We start from the raw sequence: 26763 nt of genomic DNA on the forward strand, positions 1-26763 counted from the left end.
AGAAACTCATCTGAGGAGATGGACCAAGCTGTGGCCAGAGGACTTTCTTGGACGAGAAGAGCCATCTGTGACAAAGCCTGACAGATGGCAACACCCAGGTTCATGGGCTCCCCAGGCCAAGTCTGCAAACATTTTGCTGTTCACATGGAAAAGGGGGAACCTGAAGGGCTGGCTGCTCCCCACTGGTCTCTGCCCCAAGCCCAGAGACATGAAGAAAAGTCACTGTAAGCAACCTGCCAGATGCTTGCTTTACTATTCTTAGACTCTGAGCTAAACCTTTAGACAGATCAACAATCAGAAACTTTCAATTTGGTCCAGAAAACCAAATTTATTACTGGTTGACTTAATATTCTCTCTCCCCCTACTCCCACTCCAGGTGCCTGAACAACTGCAGTAAATAGCCAGGTTGGTTGAGCAGGGAATTCAATTTTGTGAACAAAGCCTTCTCTTCCCCTTTGACCTGGTGACTCTCTTCCCAGAAAGCTCCCTGGGATAAACTCCCTCTCGTGTGTGCAGGAAAGGCTCCCTGGCATGTGCACTGTGGTATTAATGTATCAGCAAGAACCTAGAAACAACCCAGGTGTCCACCGATAGGAAGACAGGTAATTAGAATGTGGCACAGTCATACAGAGTGATCCTCTAGAGCAGATGGACATGGATCAACATAGATAAGTCTTTAAACCCAGTTTATAGTCAATACAAACCAATGTCAGTTTCAGAAGCCTTAATGGCAGGATTTCAGCAGATATAAGAGGGGCTTGGAGAGTACAAACCAAAGTCAGTTCACTAGTTAACTTTGGGGAGAAAGAGTAGAGCGTGGTATCACAGTAGAATGAATATATACGGGCTCTGACTGTAACCACCGGGTTAACTTCTATAAAAACAAGACGAGCTCTAGAACAGGGCTGCTGACCACTGCCAGACGTGAAATGCTTGCTACTGGCACTCAGGCCAGCAATGATAAGATTCATGCCAGGACATAAATGAACACATGGCTTCCTTCGTCTGCAAAGTCTGACTGTGAAGAAATACCACCGCTGAACTGTATGCTTGGAAGCCACGCTGAGCTCCTCCAGCCCGAGCTCTATGACCTGCTGTGACCTGGTAACAAACAGCTCAAGGACAGATGCTGTGAGCAGGATGGTTTTAGGCAAAGAAGAAACAAGCGAGTATTTTTTTTATTATTATTAAGATATAATTGGCAGACAACATGATATTAGTTTTAGGTGTAATGGCAAAACAAGAAGGTTAGCATTTTACACATCTGAGTAAAGGCTACAAAGAGCTCCTTGCCCTCTGTCCCTCTGCACTGTTATGTTTCCATAAATGATTATTATTTTCTCTGTGCTTTTCTATCACAGACGCGGGAGGAACATCCTTCATCAAGATGCCAGCTGGGCTTCCCCAGAGGCTCAATGGGTAAAGAATCTGCCTGCCAATGATGGAGACATGGGTTTGATCCCTGGGTCAGGAAGATCCCCTGGAGAAGGATAAGGGAACCCATTCCAGTATTCTTGCCTGGAAAATTCCATGGACAGTAGGAGCCTGGTGGGCTACAGTCCAGAGGGTCAGAAAGTCACACACAACTGACTGACTAGGCGTGTGCACACATGCATACACACACAAGATGCCAGCCTCCCTGCCTTGTTTCCCTTCTGGCACTCTTTCCTCTATGAAATGATTAGGACAGGAAATGGGGCCCATCTGTCTAGTTCTTTTTCTTGTAAAATGATCTTGGATGCACAACATGAATGTATATAACCATACTGAACTGTACACTTTTAAATGGGCAGGATGTTAAATTATATGTTGTGTGTATCTTACAACTAAAATAATTTTTACTGAGACATAATTGACATATAACATTTTATCAGTTTCGGGTGTACAATGTGATTCTGTATTTGTATATAGTACAAAATGATCATCACAGTAAGTCTACTTACCATCCACCACCAAGAAAATGTTTAACGACCTTAGAAAACATGATGTTGGCAACCCCTTCCTTTTTTATTTTTCATGTCCTTAGGTTATGGAATCCAAACATCTAGAAATCAACATTCAGCAGTGAACTGTGATAAGCTGCTGCCAGCAGTTTATATTCACATCAGTGTCTGTATGCACGTTGACACATGTGTGTTCTACATATACATGTCTGCAGGCAGATGGATACTTATACATACCTATATAACTGTGAATATGTTCCAAGCTAGCCTCTGAGAAAGCATGACTTTTATTCCCCAAAGAGGATCTCTTGGTTTTGGTTCCCCTCTTTAGAGGTAAATATAAAACAATGTGGCCATCTCCAGTGACACAAGCAGACCAAGGCTCTGTGATGCTGAGAGTCCATTATACACAAAGGCTTGTTTGTGATTCTGTTATCTGCCTCCCACTCTTTAACACTGTTGAGAAACCAGATCCTGGCTGGACGACAGGGAACAATTCCCAGTAGAAGCAGGCTTCCTAAGGGTCCTCAGGTCCCCACATCGCCCATCCAATTCTGCACTGACCCAGGGGTGCCATCAATGCCGAGTAAAACTGCGGGAGCATCCACTTGACCTTCCACCCCAGCCCTGTGCCCGCCGCCCTGGACCAAGCTTGTGGATCACGTGTGACAATTACTGAAGCAACAGGCACAGCCCGACTTTCTGTAAAGGATGTGATGCTGACTCTTTCATTATTTATCTTAAAACAACCCCGACCACACATGGCTCCAGGCCTCAGAGTAAAAGTTTCTCTGCGAGAACATTCTGAACTAACCTAATAAATTTAAGCCTTTTCTCGGAAAAAGTTGGAATCCAATGCAGCCAGAATGTGGAATTTACATCTCAAGGCAAGAAAGCAGTGGATTTTTTTTTTTTTTGAGGAAACAAATGAGAAAGAAAAAGAAGAAGAAAAGGGTGTGCATACAGACTCCTGTAGCACGCCGTGGCTTTCAAGTTAACGAGGACACAAACGGCAAGGAAAATATAAACCACGACAGGCCTGTGGTGACACACCTACACCAGCGCGATGGAGGACTTTTGCTTTTTGTTTCTGTGTTTTTTCATTTTTAAAGATTTTTTATTTTATTTTTGGCTGCACTGGATCTTCGTTTCTGGTGTGGGCTCTCTGGTTGAGGTGAGGGGGCAGCTCTTGGCTGTGTACAGTGGCTTCTCTTCTGCAGAGCACAGGCCCCAGGCACGCACGCTTCAGTAGTCGCAGCTCATGGACTCAGTAGTTGCGGTGCACTGGCTTAGCTGCCCCATGGCATGTGGGATCTTCTCAGACCAGGGATGAAACCTGTGTCCCTTGCATTGGCAGGTGGATTCTTAACCACTGGACCATCAGGGAATTTTTTTTTAATCATCTGAGAGGGTCCATATTGCAAAGCAGTTTGCAAACCATACAGGCTCTAGTGTCTCAAAGTGAAACCCAAACCTTCCAAAGGCAGTTCCAGGCCAAGACAACCCCAGGGGCCAGGTAACCATCCCGAGGTCAGCCCATTCCTCTCACGCCGCATCTCTGAAGGTGGCAGGGGGTAGGTCGGGGGTGGTTGTAGCAAAGAATAGAGGACTGGACTATTTAGACCCAAACCTCCCTGACTCATGCTTAAATCCACTGAGAAAACAAAGAGCTTTCTTTTTAATCAAGATGATCATGCTCTAAGTGCCTAACATACAAATAAGCTGGTTGAACACAAAGGTCACAGTTCTCCATCATAGGGCCCGAAAACATGATCATGATCTGTGGCTCCAGGCAAGAGCATGAGTGAAGTGACCACACATGAGACATCAGGGCAGGGTGGAGACTGCGGCCACACCACAGAGGACAAGCTCCCTAAGCTCTACCAGGGCAGTCACATCCTGTTTTCAAGCATGCAACTGGGCAAAGGTAAAGTCACTGGGGTAGATACAGCCCCCTGGTGGGCTCCTGGCTTTGTACCTCTGCCCAACTGATCCGGACTGCTCTGAACAGCCCACCAACAGGTGTGTCCTTACCAGCATCCCCCGGAGAAACCACACTGGTGGCCTGAGCTACAGTCACCATCCAGTCCCTCCTCTTCCCTCTACTCAGAAGTGGCCCTGAGCCTGCTCTCACACGGACCTGAGGCACAGTCACGAGGACCGGACCTAAGGGAGCTCCAGGGGCTTCAGAGGACCATTTTGCTCCCAAATAAACACAAGTGCATGAGACTTCTCAGAACGGAGGCAGTTCTCAGAATGAGGAGGGGGTGTCTGGGGGACACAGAAGCCCTGAGGAGGGGCAGGGGCAGGGCCAAGCCAGAGGAATCAGCTGTCCTCTTGGAGGGGGGCACGGATCACTAAGTTCCTCACTGTTTCAGCTACATGTGGGCACGTCTGGAGCACGACCAGCTGACAGCAAAGCATCTCATCACACACCCATCGAAGTAAAGGAGAAATGGACCTTCAGGGGGTGAGACTTGCTCAGGGGTCGTCCACAGGATGCAAGAGGCAGACACGGGACAACACCCCAGGCCTCTAGACACCAAGCTCTACATTCTCTCCAGGGAGTCATGTGGCCTTAATCTATAAGCTTCAGTTCAGAAATTTATGAGCACTGGCTACAAGTCATGTCCTGTCCAAGGTGCCAGGAACATAGGGGAGAATCAGACATAGCCCTGGCTTTCTGGGCTGAATGTCCACCACACAAATAACTAGCAATCCCCACTCCAGCCTGGTCTTATTCTCAGCCCTGGGTGTGCATGAAAGGAACTATTACCACCCCGTTTTGAAGTGGAGAAGCTTACAGCACTGGCGACCCCAGCATCCTGCCCAAAGCTCATGGCAGGCCAAGCGGCTACCCTCCTTTGCACTCAGCCTTGCAGATGGAGACACACAGGGACCTTGGGGCCATTTCCTTTCAACAAATGAAAACAAAACCAGCCCTGACCCAGATCCTGCTCCTTAGTGGTTTACCAAAAAGCCACTGCAGGACCTCAGTGTGACTGGATGTTTCTACCTGTGGCTGAAGAATCAGAAGAACCAAACCTAAGGTGAGTGAACTGGATACTCGGCTAAGAGGAAGCAGGATGGGGAAGCCTCCAGAGCAATGAGGACCTGGAAGAGCACTTCGAGGTCACTGGTACTGACCTCAGGAGAGGCCTGCAGGCCCATCAGCGGCAGTAGGAGAGGTGGGCCAGGGTGAGGGAGGCAAGTGTGGCTCCAGCCTGTCCACAGATAAACGGGGTGGCCACGAGCAAGGGGCAGCCGCAGAGGCAATCAGCACCAGGGAACACGGGGTGGCCAGTGTGTGGTGGGCTGGTGGGGTACAGGCCCTCAAGTTCAGGGAAGCCTGAATGGAAGCAGAGCTGAGGGTGGGGCGGGAGTCCCTGGAGGGAGGGGAAGGTGTGCCCACTCCAGGCAGCACTGCCTCTGTATTCATCTTCACTACAGGACACTCACAGGGGAGGGTGCAGGCCCCCCCGGCATGAGGCGACTGAACCAGAAGGTCAAGGGCTGTGGAGGACAAGGCTGAGAAGCAAGAGGCCAAGGGAAGTCAGGGCTGAGCCAGGAGAAGCTGAGGAAGGGAGGGCAAGGCATGGCCAGGACTCAGAACATCCCCTGGCTGGGATCAGAGGTGGGACAAGGTGCTGCTGGGGTAACCATCACCCAAGACAGAGGTGGAGACCTCTGCCAGCTGACTGGGGGGCTGGGTCAGATGGAGACGGCTATGGTGGTGGGCGGTCCAGCACTCGCTGCTGAAACATCTTTAAAGGCGGGTCCCTTCAGCCTGTGGAACAATCCAGTGGACAGTGACATAAAACACGAAATGAAGGAGCAACTCCAGGGTGCTGCAGACACCAGCCAGTCCCAGACTTGCACCACGGTCCACACAGTCAGCATTCCAGCCACCCTGAGATTCTGCTCTTTCCGGAGAAGCTCAGCAGAGGGCATGGCTCTGCGGCTAGGGATACCCATCCAGGCTGAGAGGGTGTGAAGGGGGAGACACAGAGACGTGTGTCTGCTGTTGCCACCACACGCCTGCCCCTCTCAGGAACATCCAACCACCCAGCTGACAGGCGCAAGCAGCCGTGTCGGAGGGACCGAGAAAAGTGATTTCTTTACATTTCTGAACATAACAGGTACCCAGGAACCCCTGATGGAAGGGTCCCTCCTGGAGCAAAATGGTGCCTCAGACTTGCTTCTAACACAATTTTGCAAAAAGGTGTGAATAATTACAACTTCTAAGTGTTTCTGTATGTTCTCACAAATCCCACAAAAACCATTTCAGGTCTTCTTCACTTTTAGATGACAGCCGACTAAAAGGAGCATCTCCCTCCTCAAAGGGCCCACGAGTGTAACCTGAAATGTTAATTTCCTCCCTTAAAAGTCTGTCTTCACACCAGGGAAACAAATGGCCCCTTAGATGGTGACAACCAATTTGTCACCTTGAGCATTCTGAGAAGTCAAGAGCAGGTCATCTTATTCCCAGATTGATTTTGAGCACCACGGAGGGGTGGAGTCAATTGAGAGAGCAAGCTCAAGGCCACGGCCAGGCCGGGGAAAGCACCAGGCCTCCGGACTCCCAGCCGAGCTTCCTGTTGACCTGGCTCCTTAGGAGCCAAAGCTCACCTGGACAGGGGCTTCTGAGGTCAGCCCTAGCGCTGGGGCAGCCAAACCTGTGCCGTCCTTACGAGGGTGGTACCAGGTATAGTCTTGCCCTTGAGATATTTCAATGCTGGTTATTTCCTGTTAGACTGTTCTGTCCTGCACATGAGCAGAATCTAATCAGAGAGTGAAGGAAATAACAAAAGAAAAGCTCAAGCCCCATGAAGTCAGTTACTAGGATTTTTATAGACCGTGGTGTAGATGGAAAAGTTCTGTTCCAACCCACCCCTTGCAAAGATTCCACGAAAGTCTTATGGTGCAAGTCATCGAGATCAAATGTCTCCTCTGCAATTACGTTTTAAAACACCACGAGGTAACGATGGCTCTGCAGACACTGGCCCACACCTGCTGACATCAGGAGGCACGAGCGGGCAACCTCAGGAAGCTGCTGAGGAGGGGACACGGCTGGCATGTCCCCTCGTTAGTAAAGACAGGAGCTAAGAGACAAAATGCCCCACACCCAGCAGCCCATGAGTCCTTCTCAACAGCTCTAGAACCTTCCCTCCATAAGCTCGCCATCCTTCCTGGGTCCACCAACTCCTGCCGCCAGAATGCCCTGACGGTGCCGATTCATTGAAACCGGCCTGCTGACCACTCTCCCACCCTGCAGATCCACCAAATGCACTGACACCAGACAACTGTTTTGCTGGCTAATTAACACACCTGAGACAGTAAAGAAGATGCGCTGTGGAGCAGAGCAATGCTCCACCGACGGTGTTCCTCCTGGGGTCAGGTGCAATCTCACACACACACACACACACACACACACACACACACACACACAGGAGGCAGCCATCCAGCCCCACCATGGAGGTGCAGGAAAGCCCAAGGGCCCCTGCACAGTGACCAGAGAAGCCTGCAGCCTCTCCACCATGGGCAGGGATCCATCAAGAAATGACACAGGCTGGTGCTGGAAACCTGGGAGAGGGCACCCACCTCAGTCTGAAGCCCCCGAGCCAGCCCACGGTACCCTCAGGGGCGGGGCACCTGCTGAGGTCCTGGAAACCTCTGGGCCCACGACCTGCGGCTTCTCCTGCTGCCTAACAGGCCGGAGGGCAGAGGACAGGAAGAGGACAGAAGAGAAGGTAAAAAAAAAAAAAAAAGAGTAGGCCAAACCCGAGTAGCCTAGAGAAACTCCAGGAAGACAGAAGTGTCAGACTACGGTGGGATTTTAAACAATCTATAGAAACCGACTTCCTCGGACTAGTTCTAACTGATCGAGCCATCTTTAAAAACTGGAATTTGTGTCGGGCAATTTGTTTTATTGAACTGTAACTTGATATAATTTCCTATTATGCGATAATTCTGAAACCTCTTTTTTTAAAGTGTCCTTGTGTAATGGAAAATCTGACAACATTCAAAGAGGATGTTGCCATACACGCCAAGGCGTCTGCCATTATGTCAACTGTTGCGTTGTGTTATTTTTAAATCAACTGGCTGCTTAATAAAAACATAACAAAGCAAAGTACACACATGGTACCTAATTTTCATACATTATTAACTCTGCTTGAGGTTTTTGTGGGAATTAAAAAAAGCCGGGGGTGGGGGGCGTGCGGAGAAGTCAGGCAAGGAGGCATCCGTTCCCATCTGAAATTGTGCAAGCTAATTTTATTTTCTAATTTCCCCCTTGTTTACAAAAACCCTCTTAGGCATGCACAGTGGTAGGTGAGGGTGGGGTGCTTGCTGTCTCTGCCTTATTCCTACTCAGCTGCCTGTCCCCCCATCCACCCAGCCTTCCCTGCGGGCGATGCGACACATTGGGTGGTTTGTTTCGGGCCATCGTGGGATGGAGGTCAGCCCAGGCGTGGGCTTCTCCATCCTCGCAGCTGAGGCTGTTGGGGTCCCTGCAGGGTTAGGACAGCTGCCCACCAGCCCACGACTTCTGACCTCCTGCCAGAGCATCTGCACCTTCATCATGAAGACGCCCGCAGGCCCGGCCAGAGCACAGGTGGTCCCAAGGCGAGCACCTCTGGAGGTGACTTCGGTCCCTCACGGGGTGCCCAGGGGTCACACGCTGGCTGCCCCTCCCCATCTGGTTTCCACCCTCCCTGTGCCCCCTGGGAAGACTATCCACGTTAACTACCTGAACCGAAGCCTCTCACTTTGGGGGCACCCCGACCAAAGTGCTTCAGATGCTCTGAGATGAGCCAGGGTCTCATGTGCGCACTCCCTGTGTCACTGGCCAGTGTGACCCCGCATTCTCCACCAGTTGGCACCTGGGATACTGGAGGGCCACGGGGGAGATGAGGGTCCCCCATTCAAGGGGCTGAGGGATGCAGTTTACAGTCCTGTGACATCTCATACAGGTGAATGCTCTGAAGACTGGTCGCCCACATACATGGCCAACAATGTGTTTCAGCATCCAAGAGTTTTGTTGTTGACCACCCCCTCCCCACCCCACTGAGGAAAAGGACCCAAGAGCCCTCCTCACGCCTGTGCCCTGGGCCCTTCCTTCACTGGAAAATCTCCAGAGTGACAGGCGACAGCTAACCTCTCTGGGCCACTGCTGTTCAGAGGCAGAAATAACAGGCGCCTGGTTTATTCAACATCCATCTAGGGCTGGAGTTGATACTGAGCTCGCTGTTAGCACGTGTCTGGTTAATCACTGGGGAGCAAAGTTTAAGGAGACACTAAAACCATTTCAGTGTTGGTATTCCAGTGCATAATTGGTAACAGAAAACTCTTCATGAGCATTTGAAACTAACAGTGCTCTGTAAATGATTCAAAATGTTTCTTCAATTTGCAAGACTCTTAAAAAAGAGGAGGGGGAACCTTTCCTCTGCCCCACTTGGTCTCACATGTTGCACAAATGCCAACAGAGCAGATCTGGAGCAACATAATAATCCAGAAAAGGGGAAGACATGGGCCCCAGAAAAACAGCGCACACGACCTACAGAGAGGTCAAAGCCAGGGTGCTCAGCCGCCAGGGGTTTACCTGTCCACATTGGGGGCGGGGGCAGGTGGGCACGAGGGCTCCAGAGGGGCTCCCGGAAAGGGGCCTATGCTATGCTATGCTATGCTAAGTCACTTCAGTCGTGTCCGACTCTGTGCGACCCCATAGATGGCAGCCCACCAGGCTCCCCCGTCCCTGGGATTCTCTAGGCAAGAACACTGGAGCAGGTTGCCATTTCCTTCTCCAATGCATGAAAGTGAAAAGTGAAAGTGAAGTCGCTCAGTCGTGTCCAACTCCTAGCAACCCCATGGACTGCAGCCTACCAGGCTCCTCCGTCCATGGGATTTTCCAGGCAAGAGTACTGGACTGGGGTGCCATTCCTAGAGAGAGATAATGCTTAGAAACAGAGGTCTGGGAGCAAGAGGACAAAACAGTGCTTTCAGCAGGATCTCAAGAAGAAAAGATAAGTACACACTCCCAGAAAAGCAAAAGACTGAACAAGAGAAAAAAAACATAGGATACAACTTGGATCCTGGGGTGACCATAGTCACAGGGTCATGGCAACATAAAACCATTTACTGATTCAATTAAAATGATATCACAACACTGGGAAGATGGGGGATGTGAACAGTGCAGATTCCTCCTCTACAGTAATGTGAGATAAATAATGTCAGAACTTAGTACATCAAGAAATGGTAAAAGTTTATTATTTAGGGATAAAGAGGGAAAGGACCCAAGGAAACAGCTTAAAGTATGTTAGAGGTACTTGCTTGTGGGGAAGAGAACAAGGACGAGGGAAAACAGGCCAAAAAAGGGTATTTTTATTACAAGCCTTTATATGTTAAATATTTTTAATTATGCACATAATTACTTGAATAGGCAATTTAAAATTTAAGAAAGAAAACTCATACACTGGATATAGTTAACCACAGATCCAATACTACGGAAAGAAATTAATGACTCAGGAAAATCAATTCATGTAATCCTAATACACAGAGGAAAAGATGATAAGCAAAGACAGCAGAAACTTGGAAGTCACGTGTAGGAAGGGAGAAAAGGCGAGATCAGAGCAGATACTGAGAAAGCAATAAGTAAAGACATTACAGAAGGACATGCCACGGGCTCAAGTGTATCCTGGAAGGACCAGCCGTCAGGGAAATTGAGAGAAATCCACACAGAGAGCATCATCTTCTCTTCCACATGACTACATGCCAGCAGAGAGGCAGCAGTAAAGCACTAGGGACCTGGGTGTCCCATGAACGAAAGGATGACTGCATGATGACAGACAGACATGTGGGTAAGGAAGGAAGGAGGCCAACCAGCCATTGGGATGACACCTATAGAACCTGAAGGCAACGGATGATGACCCAAACGTTCCCAGTCAACCAGGGTGTCCCCAAACTTGCAAGTCTTCAGAATGTATCATGGCCATTCCCATCCTTAAAAAATAAATGCATAAATAACTTACTCATAGAACTCCAGCCTCTTGAGAGACGAATAAAGGAAATTGTAGTAAGTAATGTAGCCAATAAAATTGAGTTATGCAAATCCCAAAACTAATCAGTGAAGAAGAAAATAGAAATGTAAACAAGAAATGAATTAATCAGAATCTGAAATTCATGTTCATAGGCAATTTTTTACATAAGAAAAAATGCCAATGCCTAATAAGCTTATGAGAAAGAGCTCAACTTCACTAGCAATTAAACTGATGCAAATAAAACAATGAGATGCAATTTAGAATCCACCAAGTTGACAAGGATTAAACAATGATAATACTCAGCCTTCATGAGGGTTTAAGAAAAGGAACATTACATGATGCTGATGGAGAGTTAGTTTGGACCTCAGGAGTGCAATCTGGCAACCCACAGCAAGTGGCTGCACACTTCGACCAATAATTTCACCTCTTAAAATTTATCTTGTGGAAAATAAGTGGCTTGGTGCACAAAGATACATACAAAAGGGTGTTCAATGAATTGGTTTTTACAGCAGTAAAAACTGTGGAGCAATCTAAGCGTCCACTAAAAAGAGGCTTTCAATCCATTACAAGACTTTCTGTATAGACTGACTGACTCTGAGGCATTGCTATGGAATATTTATGGCTGCGGGAATCAAAACCTATTTAACAGACTTCCCATCTCTTCACTAATTAAAAGAGCTTCCCAGGTGATGCTAGTGGTAAAGAACCCACCTGCCAATGCAGGAGACGCAAGAAACGTGGGTTCGACCCCTGGATTGGGAAGATCCCCTGGAGGGGGCATGGCAGCCCACTCTGCCCAGTATTCTTGCCTGGAGAATTCCATGGACAGAAGAGCCTGGCGGCCTACAGTCCACGGGGTCACCAAGAGTCAGACACGACTAGTGACTAACACTAACTAGCACTAACCTGTTGTTGTGCGGGATGCTCCGTGGGTCTCAGGGTGTTTAGCCGCATCCCGGCCGCTACTCACTAGAAGCTAGCAGCATTCTCCCTCCCCAACCACCTGTTAAAACCAAAATGGTCTCCAGACACTGCAAGATGTCCTTGGTGTGAGAAATGGTTGAGAAATAAAAATAACTTTTTAAAACAAATACAAACAACAACTAAAATACCGTTCTTAGAACTGCTGTGAAATCTCAGTTTATGTTACAGGATAAAGCTGCTCTCTCCAATTTGCCCCTCGGTTAAGCACCCTTTCCCACCTCTTGCTCAGACCTTTTTAAAACCTGAGTCGATGAGGGATCCTGCACTGTTTTTCTGAGGTTCCTGCCCACATATGTGTGTAGGCTGTGTGCCCCCACTGATCCAGGGAACAGAAGAACTGGAGACCAAATCGACCTACCTGTAAACTAACTACCCACCAACCAACCACCTAATTAATTGACTTGGGTCAGCATCCCTAGGTACAGACAGACAGCCAAGAGCAGCCAGACACTTGGGGGAGCACCCACAGCTCAAGAGAGAAGGATCAGGTAGACTAAACAGAACAGCTGACTCTGAGCAGAGATAATTCTGTGAACAGAAATGAACATTTAAAAATCCAATCAATATTTTCAGAGGGCATTAAAAAGACAATACTACTAAACCCTCTACCCCTCTCCATGAATCAAAACCACAAGGAGATACCCCTTTACACCTGTCAGAATGGCTGTCATCAAAAAGAACACATATAACAAGTGTTGGCAAGGATGGGGAAAACTGAAAAACCTCTTACACTGTTGGTGGGAATGTAAATTGGTGCTGTCACTATGGAAAACAGTATGGAGAGTCCTCGAAAAATTAAAAATAGAATTACCATATGATCTAGAAATTCTACTCCTGGGTATTTATCTGAAGAAAACAAAAAAGCTAGTTAGGAAAAAATATATGCACCCCTATATCCATTGCAGCATTATTTACAATAGCCAAGATTCAAAAATAGCCTAGGCATCCACTCATAGATGAATGGATAATGTGTGTCTGTCTGTGTGTGTGTGTGTATATATATATATGTATATATGTATGTATACACATATATATGTATATATATACACACACACATATATATATCACATTTTAAGTGTGTATGTGTGTGTGCACATATATGTATATTATATGTATACATAATTAAACATTATTCAGCCTTAAAAAAGGATGAAATTTTGCAACAACATGGATGGACCTATAAGGTATTAGGCTAAGTGAAATAAATCAGAGAAAGGCATGATCTGTTTGATTTCAATTCTATGTGGAATCTAAAAAATCATAATTGAACAAACATTACAAAACAGTTATAGCTAGAGAGAACAAACAGGTGGCTGCCAGAGGGTTGTGGGAGGAAAGAAATCGGTCAGGAGGATTAAGAGGCACAGACTTCCAGCTACAAAATAAATGAGTTATGAGGGAGAATATAGTCAAGAATCATATAATACCCTGCATGGTGACCAGTGGTAACTAAATGTGATAATTTTGAAACATATAGAAATATCCAGTCATTCTGCTGCCTAACAGGAACTAACATTGTGTGTGCGTGCTCAGTCACTTCAGTTGTGTCCAATTCTTTGTGACCCTATGGACTATAGCCCCCCAGGCTTCTCTGTCCATGGAATTCTCCAGGGAAGAATACTGGAGTGGGTTGCCATGCCCTCCTCCAGGGGATATTCCTGTCTCAGGGATCAAACCCATGTCTCTTGCGTCTCTAGCACTGCAGGCAGATTCTTCACCGCTGAGCCAAGGGAAGCCCCAACTAACACTGTACTATAGGTCAAATTATACTTCAAAAGCAAACTCAAAGAAAAAGGGATCAGATCTGTGGTCACCACAGGGGAAAGGCGTTGTGGGGGATTGCATGAAGGCAGCCAAATGGCACAAACCTCTAGTTACAGGATGAATAAGCAACGGGACATAATGTACAACATGAATACAATTAACACTGCTGTATGTTGTATATGAAAGCTGTTCAGAGAGTTAAATCTAAGAGTTCTCGTCACCAGGAAAAAAATTTTTTCTATTGATTTAATTGTGCATCTATATGAGATGACAGATGCTTCCTAAACTTAATATGGTCATTTCATGATGTATGCAAGTCAGATCATTATGGTGTACACCTTAAACTTATACAACATTGTATGTCAACTTCATCTCAACAAAACTGAAAAAAAGAAAAGAAGACATAATACCCCTAAAAACAAAGAAACAAAACAAAAACACTAGCTGGGGTCAAAAAGCAGCAATCAGAACAACAACAAAGAGAGTTCATGGATACTTAAAACATGACTATCAGAACTTAAAACTCAGTATAAGGGCTGGATAAAATTCAATCATTGTCCCAGGGAGAAAAATAACAGAAAAAGACACAGAAAACACTGAAAAAGTTTAAGACAGAGGAACAATCTATAATAACTATAAAGTGACCTCTAGGCTTTCCAGAAAGAGAGAACAGAAAAGTAAACAGGGGTGAAAGTAAACAACAGCAACAATAACAGGAGGAAGAGACTTCCCAGAGCTAAAAGCAAGCTAGAGAATTGAGATTTATGAAATCCTGGATTACTAATAAACAAGATGAAAACTGGACACGTCTTAATGGAATTTCAGGACACCAAAGAAAAAGGTTCCCACAGGATCCCCGGAAGAAAAAAGAAAGCTACCACCCAGCCGAGGGATGAAAATGGGACCGATCTGCAAGCATCCCCAGAGGCAGGAGAAAACCCTCGGGAATCCTGAAGGATTTTGAACCTACACATCTGTGTTCATACAAACCAACCGTCAACTGTAAGGACAAGATGTACAGTTCAGATTTCTAAGAACGATTACTTTCCAAACGTTCTTCTTAGGGGAAAAAAAAAAAAAAAAGGTGACTTGAAGATGGACATCAGAGCAAATAAAAAAGAAACCCAAGAAGCATAAAGGGTGGGGTTGGGGTGGATCCAGGAAGGGGCCTCTAGATCACGGTGGGCAGCTGAGGCTGAGCCTGCTCCAGGGTGGAGCCAAGTCCTCAAGCTTGGGGACAAAAACTAGTACCGAGAACAGGAACCACCAGTGACAGGGAGGAAAACCTTAGGGACACGGCAAAGACACATGCTGACGAGGACATCAGTTTGCCAGTTCTTAAAAGCATTTTACTGACAATTTCCTCTCCTGACTTATTCCAGACCCCATCTGTCCTCCAGCAGAAATAGTGACAGCTTTGCCTCTGATCCCCATCCTCGGAACAGTGCAATTCCCTTCAGCACTCCCGATGCAGAGACATCTAAGACCGTCCTGCTGCCGGTCACTGGCGGCTGGGGGGCCCTGAGGATGCGGCGTGGCCCACGGTAGCCGCCGGCTCTACGACCTCAGTATTGACACTAGTTTGGCTCCTCCAGTTGGCCTCGGGTCTTCATCCAAAGCTGCTAAATGAGCCAACTGCTCTAATTCACTCTAGAGTCAACATCTGCCTCATCTGGAAAGCAGGGAAAGGGGAATTTATAACATGAGATAGGTAATGGCATCCATGTGAGAGGCTGAATTGCCAAGAAAATTAAAATTAAGGAAGGGGAGCTTGTTATGGGGGTGAGGGGGGACGTTCTACACAGATGGGGAGATTCAGAGGCCCCAGAATGGAGACCAAGCATTTCTTCTGTGAAAAGATAGTCAGCCCTTCCCTCTGTCTTGGCTCAAAAGACCAATGCAAGGGTCTCTTCTCTGGGCACTTCTGCTTCACCTCTCTGTTCTGTTTTTGAAGAATATACAAGTAGACACTTACTCTAAAAACCCTTTGGCAGACAGTTGAAGAAGAGGTTCTCAAAACATTTATTATGCAACAGATTAAAATGATTATAGAGAAATGCCTCCTATAACAACAATAAAGTTACATAACGGGGCTTTAAAATGGACCTCGGGCGTCACACTGCATTAGTGGTATGCAAAACGAACGACTCCAGAAGGTCATTTAAATCAACCGTGGAGTGAGTTTTGTTCCTTCTCGGAATCATCCACGCACTCGATGCGTTTCATCTGGTAGACGCACAAATAAGTAATCTGCAGGACTCACAGATGATTATGTAGGAGCTGAGACCAAAACAAGCGCACAGGACATCACCCACTCGGCAGATGCTTACCAAAGAAAACCAGACTGCTGCGTCTACGGCGCTGAGGTTAGGCAAGTGCTAACTCCTAAGTGACCTGTGTGCCAGCCTGTGTCCCAAGGGATGCCATCCTAGAAGCTCCCCAGGACCCTCCACACCAGATGGCCTTCCTGAGAGCACTCAGCTCACAGGGGCAGCCCCCGGCTCTTTTGCTCCAACCTTCCTCAGACCACACGTGATGAAGGAAAAGCCTAAAGTCTTAAGAGCAAAAGCTCTATCTCTATAAAAGCCTAAAAAGCTCAAAGAACATCGCCCGGATCTAGCAAAGACAGGATGAATCATCAGGAACTAACCTATTTAGGGAAGGTCATTTGCATTGTTTTTAAATGCTATGCACTCCTGATGAGGGAATTTCTCACGGATTCATTAGGCCAAGCTTGTTGGTAACATCATCCCCTCTGGCCACAGGCAGATACTGAGTGCTGTCTTGCGTGTGAGGCATCAGGTAGGGGACAACTGCCTGCACACCCCTGGGACAATAACTCTCTGGGGCTCACAGTCCCTGATGAGAAAACCTGGTACCCTGTGCATCACTGAGTTAACGAATGAAACAGCCAATAGGTTAACTGGTGCTTTACTGATGTACTGACCTTTGTTAGGAACGTTCCATAACACACCATGGGAGGGCTTTCCCTGCTGGCTCGGTGGTAAAGAACCTGCCTACCAGTGCAGGACACAAGAGTTCGATCCCTGATCCAGAAAGATCCCACAGACTGTGCAGCAACTAAGTCCGTGGGCCACAACTACAGAACTTGTGCTCTAGAGCCCCGGAGCCCCACACACCAAGCCCACGCGCAGCAACTACTGACGCCCACGTGCCCTAGAGCCTTTGTTTCCAATAAGAGAAGCCACTGCGAATGGGAAGGCTGTGCATTGCAACCAGAGAGTGGTCCCCGCTTCTGAAACTAGAGAAGAGTCTGTGCAACAACAAAGACCCAGCACAGTCAAAAACAAATAAATTTTTTTAAAAATTGTAGGAAAGCAGCAGCTTTTACACCACCACAGAATTAGGCACTTCTTTCATGGCACCTGTCACCAGGTACTCTCTTCCTAGGATGTCATGCTGAACTGTGTAATTATTGTTAAAAACAAGTATATGAGCAAATCCTAGAAAATTCTAACAGAATAGTAAAATTACATGTGTGCTCTGATGAAGTTTTACTGACTTGCTTATACATATGAGCCATAAATGTGTTCATACTCATTTCTTACCATTTCTCTTACGTAAAAAAAGCATTATTAGAATAAAGATGTTCACTTTGGTGTTACTTACAACTGTGAAAAAATGTAAGATAATCTAGATGTCCAATATAAAGGAGAGTTAGGAACTTATAGTAGAGTGATTTAACAACTAGTATATAAACACAAAAATGATAAACATAAAAATGAATCACCCTCAATGAAGATATTTAAGAAGAGTTTTAATTAGAAGAAGTATGTGGTGGTTACACCAAAATAAAGGTTATATGACTATCTGAAAAAGACTATAAATGAGAAATTAAAATCGTTCCATTAAGAGGAGTAAAATAGTTTTCTGTATTCAATGTTTCAATGTAATGTTGTTTAATTATTTTTTAAAGATTTGCTCTATTTTGGTTATAAGATTTTCCTCTAGTTTCTCAGTTATTTTTTTTTTTTTTTAATGAAAAGCAAAGAAAAAAGCAGTTACCTGGGAGCACAGTAAGTAACTCTTTTCTAGACCCCACCAAGACAGGGCTGTTCACTCTTATGAATGTCCTCAGTGACCTGCAATTCAATCACCCACACGGGACCCTCCCAGCGAGGGCAGGCACCTGGGGTCAGCATGACCAGAAGGGTGGGGGAGACCAGAGGAGATCTGCGACAAAGACGTAGAGACCACAGGTGTCATCTGGCCATCCTGTCTGACCTGGCAAGAGGCTGTTGCCCCCTCCCCCCAAGACAGGGCTGTCCCAGCAGGTGACCCAATTCGCTCAAACACTCGAAGTCCTGAGCTGGGGGAAACGCACTGCGGGGGCCGGACCTGACACCCACCACAGTTCACCTGGAGAATTCTAAGAGAGGCTCAAGAGTGGAGGTGTGCTATTTACACAGAGGCCAACAGAACCTGGGTATACACCAGATCCATAAAGGCACGGGCAGAACGGGTCTGCTGAGCGCTCCCTATAGACCAGAGGCGCGCTGGGAGTGTCCTCTGGGCTCTGCGGCATCCCTCGTGGGTGCTGGGCTCGGGGGAGCCCACTGCTCCTGTTCCTGGAAGAGGCCTCCCTCCCGCTGCCTCCAGCTGAAGTTGCTCTTCAAGCATCTATACCATTTCTATGATGGAAGAGATGAGAGTAATAGAGTCTCCATCGAATGCTGAGTGCTGAGCTGCACAAGCTGCACGAGCACCTCTTGTCTCTGCACCCTCACTGCCGCTCCGCAGGACGGGGACTAAAAGCCTCTCTACTCAAATGGAAGAAAATGCAGCTCAGAGAGCCTGAGAGACGGACGACAGGATGGGCTGCTCTGCACTGACCGCGCTCCCCTTCTGTAACACGTGCTGCTTAACTATCTCTCTTCCTGCTGACCTGAGGGACGGACCCGTGGCCCCCAGTGGCAGTGGGCAGAGAAGGCCTGACGTGTGTCACATGGGATTTCTGTCTCAGCTTCTTGTGCTGCATCCCCACTGTGATGGTGGTTCCGTGAGTGCCAGGCCTTCCCTGCTCCCCGTGGTGTCCCTGTGGTCAGAACAGCCTGACAAGGAGATATTCCGCAATACCTGCCGGCTGGACAAATCAAGCTCATCACCAAAATGTCCTGCCCGGCCCTGTCCACTAGGACTTGCTCTGTGACAGAGATGTCTTGGTCTGCACTGACAACAGCAGCCAGGAGACACATGTGGCCACTGAGTACCTGAAATGTTGCCAGTAGGGCTAGCTAAGGAAAAAATATGTTTTTGCACTATCATCTTCATTTAATTTTTTTTAATTGAAGTAACATCGGTTTATAACTTTGTATGTTTCATGTATATAAAATTTTAACTATATTTCTACTTCTCCACACCTCACAGCATACTCACCACCACCAGGAAAACAGTTAAGCAGGTATCTCAAAAGATTAAGACTAGAACTAACATATCATCCAGCCATCATCCCACTTCTGACTATTTGCCCAACGAATTTGTATGTGCTTAGTTGCTCAGTTGTATCTGATTCTTTGTGACCCCATGGAATGCGGCCTGCCAGGCTCCTCCATCCATGGGGATTCTCCAGGCAAGAATACTGGAGGGGGTTGCCATGCCCTCCTCCAGGGGATCTTCCCAACCCAGGGATCAAACCCAGATCTCCCGCATTGCAGGCGGATTCTTTATGTTCTGAGCCACCATGGAAGTCCTGACCAAAGAATACGAAAAACTAACTCAACAAGAGACCTGCGACCCTGCCCCTCACTGTTCATCATGGCATCATTAACTGCCAAGATACAGAAACAATCCAAGTGCTTGTCATCAGATGAATGGATAAGGAAGATGTGGTGTGTATATATTAATAGTACAATGAAATACTTCTCAGTCATAAAGAAGGAACATGTTTTTATTTTATTTAATCTTCATGAATGCAAAGTTCCATGGCTAGGTATGGCTGGTGCCTGCCCGCTGGTCAGCTGAGTCTACCCCATTCTGTAATAACACAGCCCGATGCCTTCCTGACCATGCCCCACGCCTCTGCTCCCACATCACCCTGTACCAGCCTGGTCCCCATGTGGACACCATGCTGACTAAGTATGCAGTGGGTATGAAGGTGGTACCTTCAGGCACTCATTCAGGAGCAAGAGGAGAAGCAAAATGATTCAAATAAGCACAACTAGTGATGAAGACATGGTTTGGGGACAAAAGCCGATAGAAAACATTCTTCACTGATCACTTTCTCTTCATTGATATAAGTGAGTCTTGGGAACACATAGTCCCTCCCTTCCTACCCCCTCAACCACCCCAAGGAAGAGGCATAGAAAGTCAAAAACAAAAGCAAAAAAAAAAAAAAAGCAAAGAATAATTCTGCTACCAAATTTACCAATTATCAACAATTGGAGTCATGGTTACTCAGGTACCAATTAAAAGCAGAAAAGCTGACTCTACATCCCTGTCACATTTCCAGGAAACGTTCAAATGTAAAAGCAGCAAATGTCAAATTAAGCGAGTTCCAAGTATGAGGTATTTTAAGGAGGAATGCTGATTAATTCATGTGCGGCTCCATACTGTTTGGCAGGAAGACCAGGCAGGTTTTATTAAAGGAAGTGGAACTCCTAGCCTGGTGTATCAGCTGCTACGACTCCAGTTCTGAGTGACAGTTCTCTTCCGGCCTGATGGCCCTGCTTCCAGGATGTCCTTTAGGCCCCTGGCATCAGGGACAACCAGATCAATGGCTGTGAGAGCACCAGCCCTACTCCCTAAGTGATCCTATCTACCAGTACTCTTGCCTGAAGAATCCCACAGACAGAGGAGCCTGGCAGGCTACAATCCAAAGGGTCACAAAGGGTCGGACACGACTGAGTGATTAACACTTTCACAAGTCAGGCTAGTCCTCACCCTGGCGAAACCAGTCAGCTCTGTGATACAGGCAGAGGAGGTGATCCCTTTTTCCTCCACGAGTCCTAGATGCCCCAAGTGCCCCCAGACACATTGCATTCCCACTAGAAACGGCCAGAGGAAGCAAAGATGCAGAGTGGCTGATATAAATATCAACATACCACAGGCCAGAGACTTGCTCCTAAGAGGGCAGAAACCACTTTGCTACCTCCAATTTGCAAATACTAACCCTCTGTCTGTGGCATCATGTCCCTTCATAATCACACATGGAAGAGAGGATCTCCGTTCAGCCCTGGCACTGGCCAACGTGCACCCCAAGTGAGGAATAAACCCAGGAAAGGGGCACAGCTGGGATATGGTGCATACATCTTTGGTATACAGTAGGCATCCAGTAAGAGTACGTTCTTTTATACACTTGGCACTGCACCTTACGCTGCCAGCGAGGTGCTCACATTTGCCACGGGACTTCATCTGGCTTCTACCTCTAGTCATGGTGCCGACAGTGAAAGGTGAGGGGCAGCCTGAGAGCTGGCTGGCGTGAGGGTCTCCAGGCAGCGGGGCTGAGGGTGCAGGCAACAGGTGGCCTCGCCCACCCTGCGCTATTCAAGACAGTGACCACCAGCCACATGGGGCTTTTTTTTTTTTCCTTAATTCATTTTTTTTTTAATTGAAGGATAACTGCTTTACAGAATTTTGTTTGTTTCTGCCAAACATCAACATGAATCAGCCATAGGTACACGTGTCCCCTTCTTCTTGAACCTCCCTCCCATCTCACCCTTCTAAGTTGTTATAGAGCCCCTGTTTTGAGATCCCTTTAAATCTAAACTTAGTGAAATTAAACGTCACGTTCCACACTCATGCTGACCACATCTGAGGCGCTCACAGTCACAGTGGCTGTCGGATACTATGTGGATGCCACAGGTTTCCAACATCACAGAAGATTCTACTGGACAGTGTGGGTCCAGATGCTTGAAAAAAAATAGTAAAATGGACAAGACACCCTGACTTTTACTGTCAACGTGCACAGTAGTTCTAAACAATAAAGAGATAAAAGATGCCTCCCTGTCCCCCAACCCCTGGGACTCCCCACATCCTGTTGTCCAAATAAATCTCCCTGGTGATACAGGGTAACTCAACCACAAGCTGACGACCATCTCAGCTGCATCACTGCTCACATGATGTTAAAAGGGAGGGGGGATAATGTGAGTTCTACTCCCTTTCTCTGTCTATAAGAGAACCACCTTAAAGAAAGCCTACAGCTATTTCTACAAAAAATCTAGAAAGAAAACTAGTAAAAGAATCTATAATTACCAAATGGCATATAGCCCCTGAAAATGGCATGTATACAAGGGGGCAGGTAGATAACCCAGGGCACTTTTCTTGTATCAAATGCACCTGTTCATAGGGCAGAGAAAAGGCAAGGACCTCAGGGCTCTCGTTCCACAGCAGGATCATGTCCCAAAGATGGTTCTAAAATAGAACTTCTTCCTCCAGACCAGACTGGAAGCCACAGAGAACTGCTTAGCTCTCTATGATGATCTGGGCATTAAACATTGATGGGCTACGGACCTTTTCCTAGAAGGATATTAAAAATGCACACTGTTTCTAATTTCAAACCCCGAGACGGTCTGTAAAGCTTCCAGACAGTTCTGTGTTTCTGATTTCTTATGCAGTCCTCCCCTCCCTTGCTGCTGCTCTGTCTCCTTCCCCCATAGGAGGAGGTGCACACTCTCCGAGATTGCATGTTCACTCTCTCAGTGGATCAACTACACTTATTTTCCATGACTGTCCTAGAGCTTACAGCATGCACTTTGTAATTAACTTAAGTCCCTGCACACTGCAGTGTCAACACCTGGGGTGCAGGTCCCGAGAAGGGCATTCCAATTCCTCCCTCCCATCCCTGGTGACTTGGCCGTCCCTTCAGCTCCCCCTTCCCCAAGCCAGCCTCACCCAGGGCAGCATGACTGTGACAGACTGAAACACACAGTTAACTTTCGGATGAAGAATTTTAAAAAATCTAAAAATGTATCCCATCTTGATATATTCTTTCTCTCATACTCTTCTTTATGGAGATCTGAGTTTCTGACCTGCATCATTTCCCTTCTGCCCTGAGGAACTTCTTTCAACATTCCCTGCCAGACTGGGCTGCTGGAGATGAAGTCTCTTTTTGTTGGTCTGAGAAAGTCTCTATTTCTCCTGTGCCTTTGCCAGGTAACTTCATTGAATACAGAATTCTCGACTGGTGGGGGTCTTCTTCACCACCCGAAATACCATCCTCTACTCTCTTCCTGTGTGCACGGCTTCTGACAAGAAGCCCTGCTGATGCCTGTCCTTATTCCTCTCTAGGTAGTGATGCTTCATCTCTAAATTGAAAAACTTTCCAGTAAAACACCTTCCTCTTAAAGCAGATACCCTCTTTATGGAACTCATAAAATCCTCAGTGGGGTAAACCTGAACAACACATGCAATACAAGCCAATTAATGAGGCTCAGATAGATGGCACGGGGTCACAGAAGCATCTGTGAAGGGGTCTTGCCTGACTGCTGCATTGCAATGCTTAAAATAATTCCACGGCTTGCAAGAAAAGCGGGCTGTAAATGAATCTGACTGCTGATAAATGCCCCAAACTGACAGACAGCTCAGCATGTCCAGCTGGTATCTGATGCAGGGATAATCCACTCCCATCCCCCTCAGGAGGCTCCTCTGTCAGGTGTGCGGGTCAGGACTTGGAACCACTTAAACGCCAAACACTTGCCAGACAAACCCGAAAAAAAAACCCCCCCAAAAAAAACCACTGAGATAAAAGTAGAGAATGCTTACTGCTTGCTTCTGGCCATTTGTCAGCTTCACAGAAAGAATGGTTGAAAACTATTATGAACCAAATAAAACAGAAGGCTATCTATGGTGGTTTTAGGGATAATGAACCAACTGGGAAACTCATAGTACAGAAAATTGTCCTTTCAGTCAACTCATTGATTCAGGGAACAAATATTTTAAGACAATGCTGCTGGGAATTCCCTGGAGGGCCAATGGTTTCATTGCCAGGGCTCAGAATTTATCCCTGGTCAGGGAACTAAGAGTCCACAAGCCACTCAGCACAGCACCCGCCGCCCCCCCCCAAAAAAGATGATGCCTCCTAAATTTATCCATCATCCACTCTGAACTGGATTCAGTCTGCACTTGACCCCTTGAAGGATGGGCTTCCACCTGCTCCAGGTGGCCTAGTGCAAGAGCCTTGTCTCTGCTGCAGAAAGTAGCTGCCAGTGGCTCTGCTGTCTCCCCAAGCCCTGCAGCCTTGGTCACATGGCCCGTCAGAAATCGACAGTGCAGGGGGGCGGCTGGCGTTCTAAGCAGGACTCATGCTCAGAGGCAGGGCGCCAGGGGCTTCATTAACCACACCCTGGCAACGGGCCATATGCTATGGATGTCAGAAGTAGGCCTTCAGGGGCAAATCAGTGATTTGTTCATCCGCATCATGGGTTCTCACCAGTGACACGAGGGGCCTTCATGAAATATGGAGTGGTCACAGTATTAGCAACATAAACAGAATGTAAAAGTCCACCTGCTGCATAGCTTCCATGCCTGGGAACCTGGCCCAGGCTCCTGCGCCCATGGGCAGGGCTGTGTACTCTGGTAGGACACAGACCCAGGGTCCCACGCAGACCCTGCAGGTAACAGTTCCTCGTGTCTGCCTGTTACCAGGTCTCTCTATAATCAATCCCGTGGAGCCTCTGGTCTGATGGCTGTTCCCATCTCGTGTTGCAGAAGGGTTATGGGGTGGAATACCTAATGCTCACCCACCTCAAACATCCTGGAGCTGATTATCACCCGCCAGAAAGAATCTGAGCATTGTCACAGCCAGGTTGATTAGGTCAGTTCCCGGCAGTGGTTTATCCATCTTCCCTCCTGTCCATCAGACGGTCGGTGTCACATATAAATCAGAGAGTAATCATTTAAAATTTCATCTTTAATATCTGTTCTTTTTTAAAAAGAGAAAAGGGCGGGGGGGCTTCGAGTTTCAGACTCCCTAGAAAATTACAGACTGGAGAGGCCAATTACAATCATTGCCTCAGCTGGGACATGCGTCACGTGGCTCCAGAGCATCGTTGGAGAGCGGAGAACAGGCGGGGTGACTCACTGTCACGCACTGTGCAATGGAGCCTGTTCCACACAGGGGACAAAGCGGCACCTGCCCAGCAGCATTAACCAAGTACCATCGCCATAGCAACTGTTGTCAGGCCAACAGGCCTTTTCAAAGCAATCAAAGAAAATGTAAATCAAGGAAGCTTTCCGGACTCAAAAGTGGAGGAATAGGGCCCCCGGCTCACTCCTGGATCGACTTCATAAGGGAGTGCTCATTATGGGTGAAGCGATTTAGCAGCAGCAGCAGCAGAGGCGTTATGGGTTTAACTCTGAGAGCCAACTGGACATTTCTTTAACATTGAAGAAACGCCCCTGACATAAAGCCTGGGGTCTCACCAGCTTTCCCCCCGTCCCTCATAGGCCATCCTAATAGATGGTAGAGTTGAACACAGAGAAAGGAGCAGTGCTAAGAAGTCAAAGGACAGGGAGGCAAGGAGAAGATCTGTGTCTGGAGGAGCTTACTGACTCCAAGTGCAAAGCACACTAAAAAGAAATGAAATCAGTTCTCTATGGGGTCCCCCAGAGTGAGCAGGGGAGAAGAGGGATGACGAGATGGAGGGGCAGGACACAGGGAGGTCAAGACGGAAAATGAGTACGACACCGAATGGGTAAAAAATGCTGTCTCCCACGGTGGGAAACAGTGCATCTCCACATCAAGCATAAAGATAACATTCATTGCAAATTCTGAGAGCTTATTTCTCACATACTTTTCAGATCTCCTTTCACAGCAGATCACAGGTACAATATGGCCTCAGCTGTAATCAAGTCTCAAAATATAAATTCCTTGAAGAGAGTGTGCAGAAAACAGCAAGCATTAGAACTCCAAAGATACCTCATGTCTAGTGAGACGAGGTCACAAGTAGGCAGTGGGTTCACCTAGAAGACTCATGTTCCAAACAAAGAACAATTTCTGGGCAGTAAAGTTAGAGATGAGTGGAGGTGTTAACAGCCCACCCAGCACCTGGAAACCTCTTAGTCAGCTCTATCTCCTGCAGTCAGGTGACGGGCTTGGTGCACCTGGGGAGGCCAGCCAAGGTGGGGCTCCAGGCATTCTTGGACCCCTCCCACCTGCAGCCGCAGACACCAGAGTCCTCCGCCACCGACAGGCCGTCTCTCACCACTGCCTTCTCTGCCGTCCCATCTTGATCGCACTGACATCTGGGTTCTGAGCACCTCTTGGTTTCAAAGTCTTTTCTGTGCCTTTCTGTCATACTTCCACTCAAAAGGCTCTCATAGCATTTCAAAAATCTGGGGAAAACCTGCACTCATCACTTACGACCCATGAGACAGGAGCATCAGGATGCAGGGTTGTAGAACCCACCCCCGCCTCCTCCTCACCAAGGACACTGTAGGAGAAGCTCACACTCGTGCATCCTGTACGGAGAGCAGAGGTTTAATTTTTAAAAAGAAGCAATTTTAGTTCTCAAATCAGTGTTGAAGACTTTGGCAGAGCAGACACTCCTGAGCTGTGCCCTTGTCTGTGGATGGATTTGGATAACAGCCTAGCAAAGTCAAGGGAAGAGGAGAATAAGAGGGTGTTCAGGATCTGCTCCTCCACCAGACTCAGCCCCCAGTTTTCCACCCTCCCCTCAGGTTCCTCTGAGACAGGCGTCTGTGGGAGGTTCTGATACTTAGCATAACGTCTTCATTAAGCGGTGCTGGAGGCACATCTGGGGCACAGGGCACCCCCCCCGACTCAGCAGCATCACCTTGGGTGGGTCCTCCCAGGTGACACCAGAGCACCAGGTAGATAATGGGGACCCTTAGCCAGTCTCAGTTACCCTCCCCTAATCCCATGTCCAGTATCCTGGATGACAGAAAACAGAGAAAAACAAAACCCAACAGTAAAACAAACCAGGAACCACTCATCACTGAAATGTTCCCTAAGTCATTGGCACTGCAGAGACAACATGGGCTCTTCAGCAACAGGTTTGGAAGTCAGGGCTCCGTTCACAAAAAAGGCAGCCCTCTTCCCTCTTGGGAAAAGAGCTGCG

General features: G+C 47.4%; 1 protein-coding gene across 3 annotated transcripts in view; it reads right to left on the reverse strand.

Annotated features, from left to right (window-relative positions):
- Positions 1–26763, reverse strand: part of DTD1 (D-aminoacyl-tRNA deacylase 1) — a 130865-nt gene that overhangs the window by 64235 nt on the left and 39867 nt on the right. The window lies entirely within an intron of this gene.

This window comes from Bos grunniens, chromosome 13, assembly GCF_055505025.1.
Source record: "Bos grunniens cultivar Pamir isolate PY7600 chromosome 13, Bosgru_T2T1.0, whole genome shotgun sequence".
NCBI lineage: Eukaryota > Metazoa > Chordata > Mammalia > Artiodactyla > Bovidae > Bos > Bos grunniens.